Source organism: Prionailurus bengalensis, chromosome C1, assembly GCF_016509475.1.
Source record: "Prionailurus bengalensis isolate Pbe53 chromosome C1, Fcat_Pben_1.1_paternal_pri, whole genome shotgun sequence".
Taxonomy (NCBI): Eukaryota; Metazoa; Chordata; class Mammalia; order Carnivora; family Felidae; genus Prionailurus; species Prionailurus bengalensis.
In genome coordinates this window covers 5806831-5819347 of record NC_057345.1, presented here as the reverse complement: position 1 = coordinate 5819347, position 12517 = coordinate 5806831, and the positions used below count along the sequence as shown (strand labels likewise).

Sequence of the window (12517 nt, the reverse complement as noted above, 5' to 3'; positions counted from 1 at the left end):
CCGGTAATAGACTTAAGTTACTATTATCCCAGATTCAGTGACATACGAGCCATAAAAGGGTCACAGCAAAGTAAGAGAGGGATGGTGTTCATGGAAAGAGGCTCCCTGTCAGCAAAGATAGTGTGTATGGGTGGCATATAGACTGGGTGCCCTAAAAGGTGCCTGGGATTACAGCAGACAGAGCTGATGGAATGAACCAGCAGCGGTGCGGGTAGAGGCGTTCCAGGAGCCGGCCCCGAGCCAGAAGGCGGTGCCCACGGGAAGGCCCCCAGTCCCCCTTCTCCGAGGGTAAATGCAGCGCGAGATGGAGCCTGCAAAGGTCCCGGCAGACGGCAGAGCAGCCTTTTCAGGAGCAGGCCCCTGAGGGACACCTCCTTGGAAGTTCTGCTCTCTGCCCCGACTTGGGCCCGCGCAGTGGGGCTCCTTGGCCACAGGCTCGAGCCCGAAGTCATCTCACGGAGGAGTCTCGACCTTTGTGTTCTCCTCCACTGCAGACGGTTTTGACTTCTTTCGGGAAGTGAAGCAATCGTGGATACGGGCCGGTGTCTCCAGCTTTTAAAGCTGTTGAATTAATGAAAAGTTTGTTGACTTTTTCGAGTTGTTTCTGGGGTCTCACGTTTGAGTAATAAGAACGCAGAGCTCGTCCGTCGGCGTCCCTCCCTGAGTGGGCTTTCTGACGGCACGTGGAGCCTGCAGAGGAAAATGCTTTCCTAGAGCAGCCAAGAACGCCTTCCCTTCGCGTCTCAGACCAACGTGGGGGTTGGTCTCAGACGTTAACTTGGGGGTGGTCAAGGTGCCCTCCTAGAGGAGCTTTGCCTCACCTCTTCCTGCTGTCCCACACATCGGTCCAGGCGAGAAGAAGGCTAGAAGAGTGGGGTGACTGGGGTCGCTGTGACGATGACATTGGTAGTTTGTCTCCAGAACGAGAGTCGGCAGGATTTTGAGGCAGACGAAAGGCGTGCTGCTTGGACGTCTGCGCCATGCCACGCGAGAGGGAGTCGGCCCTAGAGAGTCTTTCCTGCCGTGCAGTTTGCTCCGGAGATCTGGACCCGTCCAGCTTTCCCGCGCAGGATGCGGCCAGGCCGACGCCCAGCCCTCCTCGGGGTGGGCCTGCTGCCACAGGCGCGGCCTCCCCGAGCAGCTGCGTTCACAGAGGGGCCCCCGGGGAGCGAGCCTCCGTGCACCCTTACGGGCTCCACGCTCGCACCCGCACTCACGCCCCGGGCCTCCCGGGGGGAGGGAGCCCTCCGAGTCCGCCGCCCACGCTGCGACCGGGGGATCCGCGAGCCGCCTTCATCAACTACGACCCGAACCTCCGGTGGCCCCCATCGTGTGCGTTTCCTGAATGCGGTGCGCACGTTCGTACGAGTCACCCGGATCAGCTTCCCGGAGACCCTCGGACCACCGGGCCGCTGCGGTCAGAGTGCCTCGCACACCCGCTCGTCCCTGGACTCCAGGCTGCGTGACCTCCCGCCCGGCCGTCGCTTCCTGGGCATTGAATGCCGAGCTGGGGACGGTGCCAGCCTGACGGAGCCTGGTGCTTCCCTGTGGGCGCTGGCCGGAAGGACTGGGGGGACGAGGAACAGGTCTGAGGAGGTTCTTCCTCTGCGTGCTGCTGGCACCTGTCTGTCCCACGCTGTGGTCCTCTTCCTTCGCACCGCACGTCTCCAGGTGGGCCGGCTGTCTGACGTCAGGGCGTCTGTGAGGTGTCCGGAGGTGGGCTGCGTCTCCCGGGCCACGGCGGAGCCGTCGTGACGAAGCCCGGGTGGAAATCTGCCGCCCGGAGCCGCCAGACTGGGGCAGGAGGCTCGGCCCCCGCCGGTAGGGGCCGACTGTCCACACGGTGGCCAGTGGCTTTACCGCTCGCCCGCGCGGCGGCTCCTCCTTGACGCCTGCTCTTCAATCCCGAACGGACGCTGCTCCTCCCTGCCGGCGACCGGCCCTGTCAACTCTTCTCAAAGCCCGCGAGGTCGCGTCCGGCAGGGGTCGCGCCTGCACCCCTTTTCCTGCCGGCCGGCCGCGAAGCCCAGTCCTTGGGCTCGTGTGTCTGTCCGCTAGGGCTGTGCTGACAGAGCAGCCCGGAGGGGGCGGGGCTTAAGCGGTAGAACTCTGTTCTTTCATGGTTCCGGGGGCTGGAAGTCCACGATCAAGGTGTCAGCGGGGTCGGCTTCTTCTGAGGCCCCCTTTCCTTGGCTGGTAGACGGCCGTCTTCTCCCTGTGTCTTCACACCGTCTTCTCTGTGTGCCCATCTGTTTGCAGATTTCCTCTTCTTGGAAGGGCACCGGTCATACTGCGTCAGGAGCACCCTCATGACCCATGTTAGCTAATCGCCTCTTCAAAGACCCCGTCTCCAAACACAGTCACATTCTGAGGTGCTGGGGGCCAGGGCTTCAGCATGCGATTTGCAGGGAAGGGAGAGACACGTAACTCAGCCCTTAAGGGCCTCGTGGAAGGTGGCTGCCCGCCCCCTCACCCCCTCCCGGGGTTCTTCATCCACGAGCCGCTAGGACGGGCTCGCCACGTGTGTCAGATGGGTAAGACCTGAGCACAGGTTTGGTTTGCGAGCTTGTCTCGATCTCTCTAAGATCTTTGCCTTAGGTTAAATCCAAAATTCAGGCCAAAGAGAGGACATGTTTCACATCTGCATCTAAGGAGGATGTAAAGCTGTAATTGTGTTTTCGTGCTTCGAAGGGTAATCTTCGCCTCTGTTCTTTTTATTAAACAAATGTGATACGGTGACAAAATTAAATACCCCTTCCCCTCCTTTCTTTGTAACGAGGAAGTCTGTCCTTTATTTTACAATTCGACTTGCAGAAATGGATTGTACTTGATAATTTGCTGTGCGTCCATAAAAACCATAAAATATAAGAAGCAATGTTGCGAGAGTGGCTGTTCTCATTTCCTGGCAGTCATTACATGCTTCCAATACAAAAACATTTTTCTCCTAACTGTCCGTTCTGAGCTCAAAAATGGATCTCCCTCCAGCCCCTGTCATTCAATTATCACCTCGGGAAATGCACAGATATAACTGATGATCCCTTTAAAACGTCCTGCAGCATGCCATCCTCTCTCATCCTTCATCTTTTGTCCTGTTCCCGTCATTAAATGTTACATCGCCAATGTATATTTTATAGGGTGACCCTGGCGGTGTCACTTTGATACTGTGCAGGGATAATAAGATTGCACATATAATGAAAGGCCGATAAATAGAAAAATGTTTACGACACGGAGAATGGTGCTTTTAACAGTTTTATGGCTTTCTCTTTTCCTCTCTTCTCTTCTCCCCCTTTGCTGGTAGAATTGTGGTTTTGTTACAGAACGAGAAAACATTAAGAAGGGCGATGTGGTAATAGAACCGATAGCAGTGAAATCCCACTTGCCCTGTTGCTGAACTCCAATAAAATGAATTCAGGAAATAATGAAGTATTCGGCTTATAGGAAAGAAAACCGGTTTCAGTGAATGAATTCTTGGGGGTTCGGGGAACCCTACAGAGAAGACGCGATTCTTCGCGTGGGCGTTATTGTACTTAAAATGTGAAGTCTTCAACGGCTCCGTAAAACCGGGATAGAAGCTCCCGAGTGGGCCCTGGTTTGTGGGTCCTGTGTTAAGTGAAGGCCAGTCTTGTCGCCGCATCGGGACTGCCCAGGCTTCTGTGCCACAGGCTGGTGTAGGCACTACACGGGGTGGGTTTCAGGCTGGGCCTTAGACGGATTTGTGATGGCCGTGACTCTGTCTTCAAGCAAGTCATTTCCAAATCTGTTTTCTGGTTTTTATTGCTGTTATTTTTGGCTAAGTGGAAGAATCTTCTACGTGTTGCTTGACTGGTAGGTGTCTTAGTGGAGCTGCTTGGAGAGGGTGGCAAGGTGAAGAGGTTCAGGAGACCACCCATTGGCCCTCGAATCATCTCCGTGGTTTTGAGCACACTTCGAAGCCACCACTTTTGATAGATGCTTCCTGCTGGAAGTAATTTGGAAAGATGCTTTGTAGCATATTCAGAAGCCATTTTTTGAAGGACTCTGCTTGATCAAACTCTTCACCTTCCTCAGAGAAAGAAGAGTTACTGCTTTTAGGTCAAGAGGCCTGTGAAGGTCACTTGCTTGGCACATCTCTGTGACATACGCAGCCTAGAGCCAAAAGTAGGCCAGAGGGCTTTGTCCATAGCGGAAGCCATTGGATGGCTTGAGGCGTGGCCGGCAGGTTGTGAGGGGTGCTCGTGGCCATGGGCTCCCAGGGTCTGTCTGGTACAGTCCTTGGAGCTTGTTCCTGGTGTGGGAAGTAGAACGTATTTGTCTAGGCTCGTGCACAATTCTGATTGTGCACTGTGCCAACCAGATGTTTTTCTGAACCTGGTACCCCGGCTTCGGGTAGGTGTGGTTCTGTACTTCTCGGGTGCGGCATTGGGGGGTGGGGGAGGTGGCTCCGCCCTGGGGTGGGAAGGCTGGCCACCCATCGTTATCAGGGACACACAGTGCCTTCGTTTGCTTTTCTTCCTAAACTATTCAGGGTCCATTGAAGAGGTTTAAGATACTCCCTAGGTGAAAGATAACCCAGATTTGAGCCTCTGGCTTTAAGAAATATATTGATTTCCCCTTAGTTCATAGCAGAGTGGTTAAGAGCATAGGACTCTGGAACCAGACTCCCAGGGCTACCATTTGAAGCTGTGTGAGCTTGGACACATGGCTTTGTCCCCTGTGCCTCGGTTGTCTCATGTGTAAAGGATGATGCGATTTATGTGTTAGGGTAGCCACGAAGATGACGTGTATATTAAGGAAAACATTTATTGTGCTTAGCTCTCATCATTGCAGATTTCATAAGCCCGGTGAAAGGTGATTGGTGGTCTACAAATCTGCTGAATGGGGAAGTGGCATTGGATTCCTAAGTCCACCCTCCTGTCAGCCCGTGACCCCCACTTTCAGAGCACTGCTTCTAGACACCGCATGCACGTGGCTTACGTTTTCACGGGCCCGTGGAAAATGAACTAAAAATAAGAACAGTGTAGTCATTCTTCATAACGCTGGATATCAAATTAAGGAGCTCTTCTTATTTGGATATAGTCTGTCTTTTCTACTTCTTTAGAGCTAAAGTGTCATTTCTTTTATGAAATAATGATGAGATCAAGAAGCAGTTATTTTTAATGACCTTATTTGGCAAAATAAAAAGTCAGTGATCTGGTATCCATTTCTCAGAAGTTAATTTTTTTAGAGTTAATTTCAGGTGAATTTTTTTTTAGTATTTATATATTTTGAGAGAGAGAGAGAAAGAGAACGAGTGAGGGAGGGGCAGAGAGAGGGAAACACAGACTCCGAAGCAGGTTCCAGGCTTCGTGCTGTCAGCACAGAGCCTGATGCGGGGCTTGAACTCACGAACTGTGAGATCATGACCTGAGCTGAAGTTGGATGCTCAACCCACTGAGCCACGCAGGTGCCCCAATTTCAGGTGAATTTTAATGCTCAGGGAATACTCATCTCATCAAATGTTTACTGAATACTCAAGATATTCAAGATACTGCCCTAGACTTGTGGGTATTTGCCAAGGAAGTAGGCACAGACTTGGGGACATTAGGTCACTCATGGTTACGGTTTGGGGCACCTGGATGGCTCAGTTAAGCATCCAACTCTTGGTTTCAGTTCACGGTTCGTGGGTTCGAGCCCCATAATGGGCTCCGTGCTGAGAGGCGGAGCCTGCCTGAGATTCTGTTCTCTCCCTCTTTCTCTGCCCCTCCCCCCATTCATGCTGTCTCTCTCTTCCATTCATGGTTACGGTCCAAAGGAGAGCCTGTGAGTACCAGGAGAGAGACAAGTGTGGAAAAGTTCAGGTGTGCAAATATGATGACCTCAGGGGCTTGGGGAGAAGGAGAGGGAAGGCTTCAGGGAGAAGATGGTATCTGTGGTGACCTGAGCCCTGACTGGTGAGGACTCGGATCCAGACACTGAGGGGACAGCAGACTGGCCGTCGTGTTTGGCACAAGCCAAGGGCTGTGAGGGTGGGGAATGTGGTAGAAGGGTCTTCTGTGGCCAAAGGGAAAGGCCCGGGAGAGGCAGCAAGGCGACTGGGCCTTTGTTCTGTTGGTCTTGAGGAACCTGGAGCCTTCACTGTGTGGAGAGGGAAGTGACCAGGTCAGAGCTGGGCTTTGGGGAGACTGAGCATCTCTGTGGGAGAGGACAGGCCTGCCTAGGAGCTTGAGTCTGGACATCTGAGTGGAGGGGAGGTGTGGGACCAGACGGAGAATCCACAAGTGGTCAGCAACTGAAGCAACATCGAGCTTAGGAAATCTCGTTACAAGTTTGGCTAAACAGAAAAATATCTCTGTTCCAGTTTCACCACAATGTGTAAATAAATAGTGGTCATCATTATTTAAAAAAAAGACAATTCTTTATCCTGCTCAACTAGGATTTTTTAAAGAGAGGTTGGGGGAGTGCCAGTTTCCAGAACATCTCTGTGGGCGTCTTAGCGTGGCCTCTTACAACCTGTTCAACCCGGGAGAGCGTCACCCGCTTCGAGTCCTCTTTCTCCTCCCTCTCCTTCGCCCTGCCCCCGAGGAGCCCGAGGTGGGTAGGGGAGATCGCCTCGCCCAGACGCAGGCTGCCTCCTCGCCGTCGGGTCCTCTCGCGTGGCACGTTCGGTAGGTGCTCCTCCAGCCTCTCGCTCGCGGAAGGCGGTGATTTCTGCCGTGTGCCTTCAAGCAGATCGTCATCCTGTCACGTGCTCTCTGAGCCCACAGAGTCGGTGTTTAACGATTAGCAGCAGAGCCGGCTGACGGTGTCGGGGCTCCGTCAGGGATTAGGGGATTCGGTTGGTTAACAAAAGAAGGAGCCCAGGAGAGCACCGCTTTAATTACCAGAGTTGATGCTGGAAGACGACCAGTTGCCTGCTGGAAAAAGATCCGTAAAGGTGGCCGCTCCTGAACGTAGCTGATGGCGCTACCCGGCACCGGGCTCCTCACCTGAGCTGTTCGGGACACTGGTCAGCTCCAGCCCTGGAGTCCTCGGGGAGCGAAAGGAAAGAATGACTGGTACAGGAGCCTGTGCCAGGAAATTTTACTGACTTGCTTCACGACCCTCGAGTTAGTTTTGGCCAAGAAATGCAGCTGTGATTCCCAGGCAGAAGTGGTTGTGGATGTCAGAGGGCCCAAGCTCAGCTGCAGGGTCAGAGCACGCGGGTCCGAGGGCTCCCCAGGGGCCTGGAGCGCGGGCTTGCCCGGACCCGCTCCAGGAGCCGGGGCCACGTTCCCCTGTGGCCTTGACCGCCCTTGGGACCCCGGCTTGGGGAATGAAGTCTGAGAAACAGCTCCGTGCCATGTTTCCTTCTCCCTCCTGCCCCTTCTGCGTCTGGGACCTTGTTTTGTAACTAGTCATTGCCTACTGGAACTTCTCTCTGGAAAAACACACCTTCTTTTAATAAAAGGGGCTGGGGCTTTAGATTTCTCCATTCCATCCAGCAAGGGCGGGTTTCTTTACTTCTCTGCCTGGACCACCAAAGAAGGGACTGGATGGTAACTGAAGGGCATCATCCTTCAAACAGAGTTTTTGCAGCAAAACACCTTGATTGTAACCAGCTGTGCTTTCGCGTGCAGACTTAAGGGAAGGTGTGGATTGGGTGGAGATCATTTAAGTGTACTCTCTCTCGTATTCATGTTAAAATATTTATCTAGCATTGGAACAGGTAATAATAGATCTTAAAGAATTAAGATAACTTCTCCTAAACGCTTACTTTCTAACCCCTGCGTGGGGTATGTCAGTTGTGTGCAAAGGTATGCATTTGTCAGCCCTACCACACAGTGGGTCCTGTCCCGTCACATCAGCGGACAGGGGCAGGCGGGCTTGAGGGGCCTGAATGGCAGCTTCAGAGAAAAGCTGTATTTCTAATGCCATTATCCATGTGGAGGATGGCTTCTAGGCCTCCTCCCCACCCCTGCTGCCCCTCTGTTTTGAGTACGTGGTACCTGGCTCCGAGAGGATGCCTGTTGACGCTTTGGTGGAGAAGAGGAAGTTAGTAGCGGCTGTCCCTCCTCGGGGGGAGGAAGCATCGATGGGTGGCCTCCACTGGGGACCTTCTGTGGCTGATGCCTGGGCACTCGCTACGGTGCAGGGACCCAGATAGAGTCCTTCCTTCCTTCGTCCCTGCCCCTCCTGTGCACATACCAAGGTCTGGTTTGTCAAGGCCTTCCTTGGCCGGACTGAGGCCAGCGGGTGTTAACCATTTTTCCTGCTGGTCACGGAACCGCACTGCGAGAATGGAAGATACAGGAATAGGGCCCTGGACACCGAATTGGGTGCGAGAGAACCCAGGGAGTTGAGGGCTTGCTGCTGTGCTCAGTTCAGGACAGACCTGCCCCCCAGTGAGCCCTTGACCCTCGCCGTGCTTACAGTGCCTTCTCGCTCTGCCATCTGTCCTGTGCCTTCACTTCCCCAGGGTCCCTTAGAAGACACATAGCTTATCTGACTTGAAAAAATACATGCGTGTTTGTGTGTGTGTGCGTGTGCGTCAGGCTGGACGGGTTACAGGTTCCGCTCCCGTAGCGTTGCGGTGCCTGAAGGAAGGAAGTAGTCTTGTCTGCGGCATCGTTTTAGCCAAGTGGCTACAGGCAAATTAACCTGCTGGTCAGACGGGAAGGAGACCCAGTCGGGTTGTCCCCCGCTGCAGGGCTGCGAGCTCCCACCTCCAGCCCCCGCCCGCCTCTGCTCTTACACGCTTGCGGTGGGATGCTCACTCTGGACCCTGGGACGTGTCGCCAGTCTGACGTTCACCTAGACGTACCAGCAGAACTTACCTGAAGGCTGCCAGTAAGTGCTGAGCAACGCCAGTACCCCTCACTCCCCATGCTTCAGTTCAGGCTGTCCGGGCCGTGGAGCCATGAAGGGAGCGTGCCCTGCCATTTTATGTCGGGCGAACTTGATGGACTCACGGTCTAACACGAGGCGACACAGAAGTACAATGGTGACCGGGGAGGAGGAACCAATTGTCCTACTGATTCCAAGTGGTGGAGCCCAGGAAGCTTCTGGATCACAGGAGTGGCTGTGATTGAGCTGTCTGCTGGTGCCTGGAGCCTTTTGTCAACCTGACACTCTCTGTCTCTCGTCCCAGCCCCCACCCACCCAGATAGAGGGCTGCACAGAGCATCTTATACCTCCCTTTTCCTTCTGTCCCCACCCCATGTTTGCTTTTGGATGGAAAATCAGAGAAACCTACAGGGGCCTGCCCCCTCCCCCCTCACTGGCTTGTCTGGGGAGAGGACCTGCTGTGCAGAGCCTGCCTGGGAGGGAAAGCCGGTGCCTAAATCCAGGAACAAATCTCTTCTTGCCAGCGGCTTTTTGCTTATGACCTGTTGGGAAAATCCAGCGCCCCTGCCCCCCCCCCCCTTCACACGCTGCAGAAAAGGCGAAGAGTTGGAGAGAGAGAGAATCCACTAAATATAGACCAGTGGCTTTAAGCGCTTCTCCTGGCGAGCACTGCAGCCCATAATGCTGTCGACCGGAGAGGACGTCGCCCCCTCTCTTTCCCTTTTTGGCCCAGGCACTAACCCAGTTTAGTCGCTCGTGCCGTGTGCAGTTACAGCACAGAGACGGGAGGTGTGCTGGCTGCGAGGCCTTGTCGCGAGGTGGGGGAGAGCCCCGGGAACAAAACCGCCGCCGCGGCCGTTCTTGTCCGCGTTTATGCCTCTGTGTCCGCTTGCAAGCAAAGGCGGGAGCTCATTTGCAAGGCTGCCTTTGTGGAGCTGCCTTTTGATCGATGATTGCCTGTGTTAATGTTTCAGCAAGCTATTGATTTCTGCAACAGCTTTTGTTCCTGAATTTATGTGCAGCGGGTCTCTGCAGCACACACTATGCATGTTTGATTAAAGTTCAATTGACTTCGTTCCTGGTGAGGCCTCTAGCTGCCTCATTCCCTGTTTGTAGAACCAGACCTTTTCCCGACATGTTCTTTTGTTTGTGCTCAAGACCTAGCCACCCATGCAGTCACCAGTATGCTGTTTCTAATCCGCCTAGATTCGCTAGATTCGCTCGGTTCCAGTGTTTAATCCCTTCGTAGACGGTACAGTGCTTGAGAGGCAGCTAATAAAACCTGGCCTGGATTTTTTTTTAAAGTTAACTTCATGGCTGTGTAATTGGTATGCATAGCATATATACCGTAAAAGGACACCCACTTTAAGCGCAGTGAGGGCACCGTTCAGGGAGTTTGACGACCGTAAACCCGCAGGGCGTTTATGGGATTTATTCTTTCACCCCGAAAGGTTTCCTCATATTCTTTTATAGGTAGTTTCCTACTTCTTGGACTCTGGGCAACCACTCGTTTACTTTTTGTGATTGTAGATTTGCCTTTTCCAGAACAGACCCCCCCCAGTCCGTGCTTTTGTGTCTGGCTGCTTACAGTCAGTGTGATGTTTCGAGGTTGATCCGTGTTGTCACGGAGATCAGTAGTTTGCCTTTTTACTACCAAGTGGTATCTAGCAAGTGGATGCACGGTGATCTGTTTCCCCTTCTCCTGTTGAGGGGTATTGAGATAGTTTCCAGTTTGGGGTGGCAAAGAGTAAAGGTTCTCTGAACGTGTTTACGTGGAAAAGTCTTTGTGTGAGCATGCTTTTATTCTTTGGGGTAAATACCGAAGAGTGGGATCCACTGCTGGGTCACATGGTAAATGTTTAGCTTTGTAAGAACTACCAAAGTTTTATGAAGTGGGTGAACCATTTTATATTCCCACCAGCCATGTATGAGAGTTCTAGTTGCTACCCCATCTTCCTGAATTTTGAAATGTGTAGTTCTCATTTTCTGAACTGGTTTTAGGCCTATAGTGGAGGGTCCTTCTGGCTTGGTCGTTTGATCCCTGGTACTGAGAAAATAGAATGTGTTCTGGACTCTCTTTCTTGTCAGAAGGCTATTCTTTCCTTCCTTTTTTTTTAAGGTTTATCTAGAGAGAGAGAGAGAGAGAGAGCAGGGGAGGGGCAGAGAGAGAAGGAGAGAGAGAATCTCAAGCAGGCTCCATGCTGTGAGCACGAAACCCGACGCAGGGCTCCAGCTCCTGAACCGCGAGATCCTGACCCGAGCCCAAATCAGGAGTCCGACAGCCAACCAGTTGAGCCACGCAGGTGTTGACAAAAAGTTGATGATTATTTCAGTATTAGGTTTCTTTGTCATGTCCTGATTTTCTCACATACTTGAGGAAGACACAACACAGCACGAGTGGAGGTTAAGGTTGGGAACCCGGCTTTTCTTGAGCCTTTTTCTGCCCGGTGTGTGACATTAGGCCAGTATCATAGCCTCACTGGACTCTGGCTTGCCCTATTTTAATCTGTGAGTTATGCTGTCTTCTAAGACCATTTGAAACTCTTTCAGACATTCATGTTTGAGAAATAGAAATACATTGAACCTTAACACAGGTTAAAATGGCACAGTTTCACTTACGAGCAGGTTTTTTTTGATAAATATAGTCGAGTACTGTAAATATATTTTTTCCTCCTTATGATTTTCTTAGTATCATTTTCTTTATTTTATTGTAAGCATGCTGTAAAAAATAGATGTAGCATATATAATACGTGTTAATCAACCGTTTATGTTATCAGTAAGGTTTCTGGTCAACGGTAGACTGTTTATTAAGTTTTGGGAGAGTCCGAAGTCGTACCTGGATCTTTGTGTCAGTGTCCCTCACCTCCAGTCCCTTGTAACTGTGTGAGTCAATATTGTGTCACAGATCAACGTTGTACAAAGGGGTTAGGGTGGCTGCTTTTTAACAGCCTGTAAGTCAGGCTGAGGTTTGGCAGAGACCCTGCTAGCACCTTCCCACCTGATTTTCTCTCCCATTTTTGATTCCTTCTCTCTCCTGTAGCTTCCCATTTCCTCTTACACCCCAGGCCTTTCTCATCCACTGGCCCCTAAAGTGACTTCAGCTAGAGGAGGTGGGAGGAACCACTCTGGGGTCTCACATCCTTCCTTCCAGCTTTGGGATTGGGCCGTGGTTCACTGCACTAGTTGCCCTTCTGAACTGATAGAGAGCATGTCACGCTGACAAAGTATTGAAGGGTGACAATGACTTGCCTTGGCTTCTGTTCTGTATTTTCTCGTAGGAGGACCAGCGTCAGATCAGTTTTGTATCCGCACAGGTCTCTTAATCCCCCACTGGGTGTCTGGGTTTGTTCCCTCCAGCCAGCCAACACCAGAAGATCAGTAGAGATAAGTGACTTTCCAAGTCGGGAGAATGGGAGATAAAGAGCAGGAGCCAGGAGCTTCTCGGATGATGACCTCGGGGGCTCGGGACGCTCCGGTCACCACGGGGACAGTTGTAACCTACATTTGTAGAATAACATGTGACAGACAAACAGGTCAGAAATCCAAGGGCATTTCCTACATTTTCCCTCGTTCAGTTACTGTCTCATGGAACTGGAAAGGGGGTGAGGTGAGCTTGTAGATTTGCCTGTGCTCGTCCTTGGTGGCTGGCTCCTGGCCTCCCTTGGCCTGGGGTCACGCTTCATCTGTTAACTATTGGCAGTCACTAGCATTTTGCTGAGTGGCACTTGGAAAGACT

At 52.4% G+C, this 12517-nt stretch overlaps 1 protein-coding gene across 11 annotated transcripts in view; it reads left to right on the top strand.

Moving 5' to 3' along the window:
• The window catches only part of RERE (arginine-glutamic acid dipeptide repeats), a 424113-nt gene that overhangs the window by 397671 nt on the left and 13925 nt on the right, over nt 1-12517 (top strand). The gene's annotated exons all lie outside the window — the stretch shown is intronic.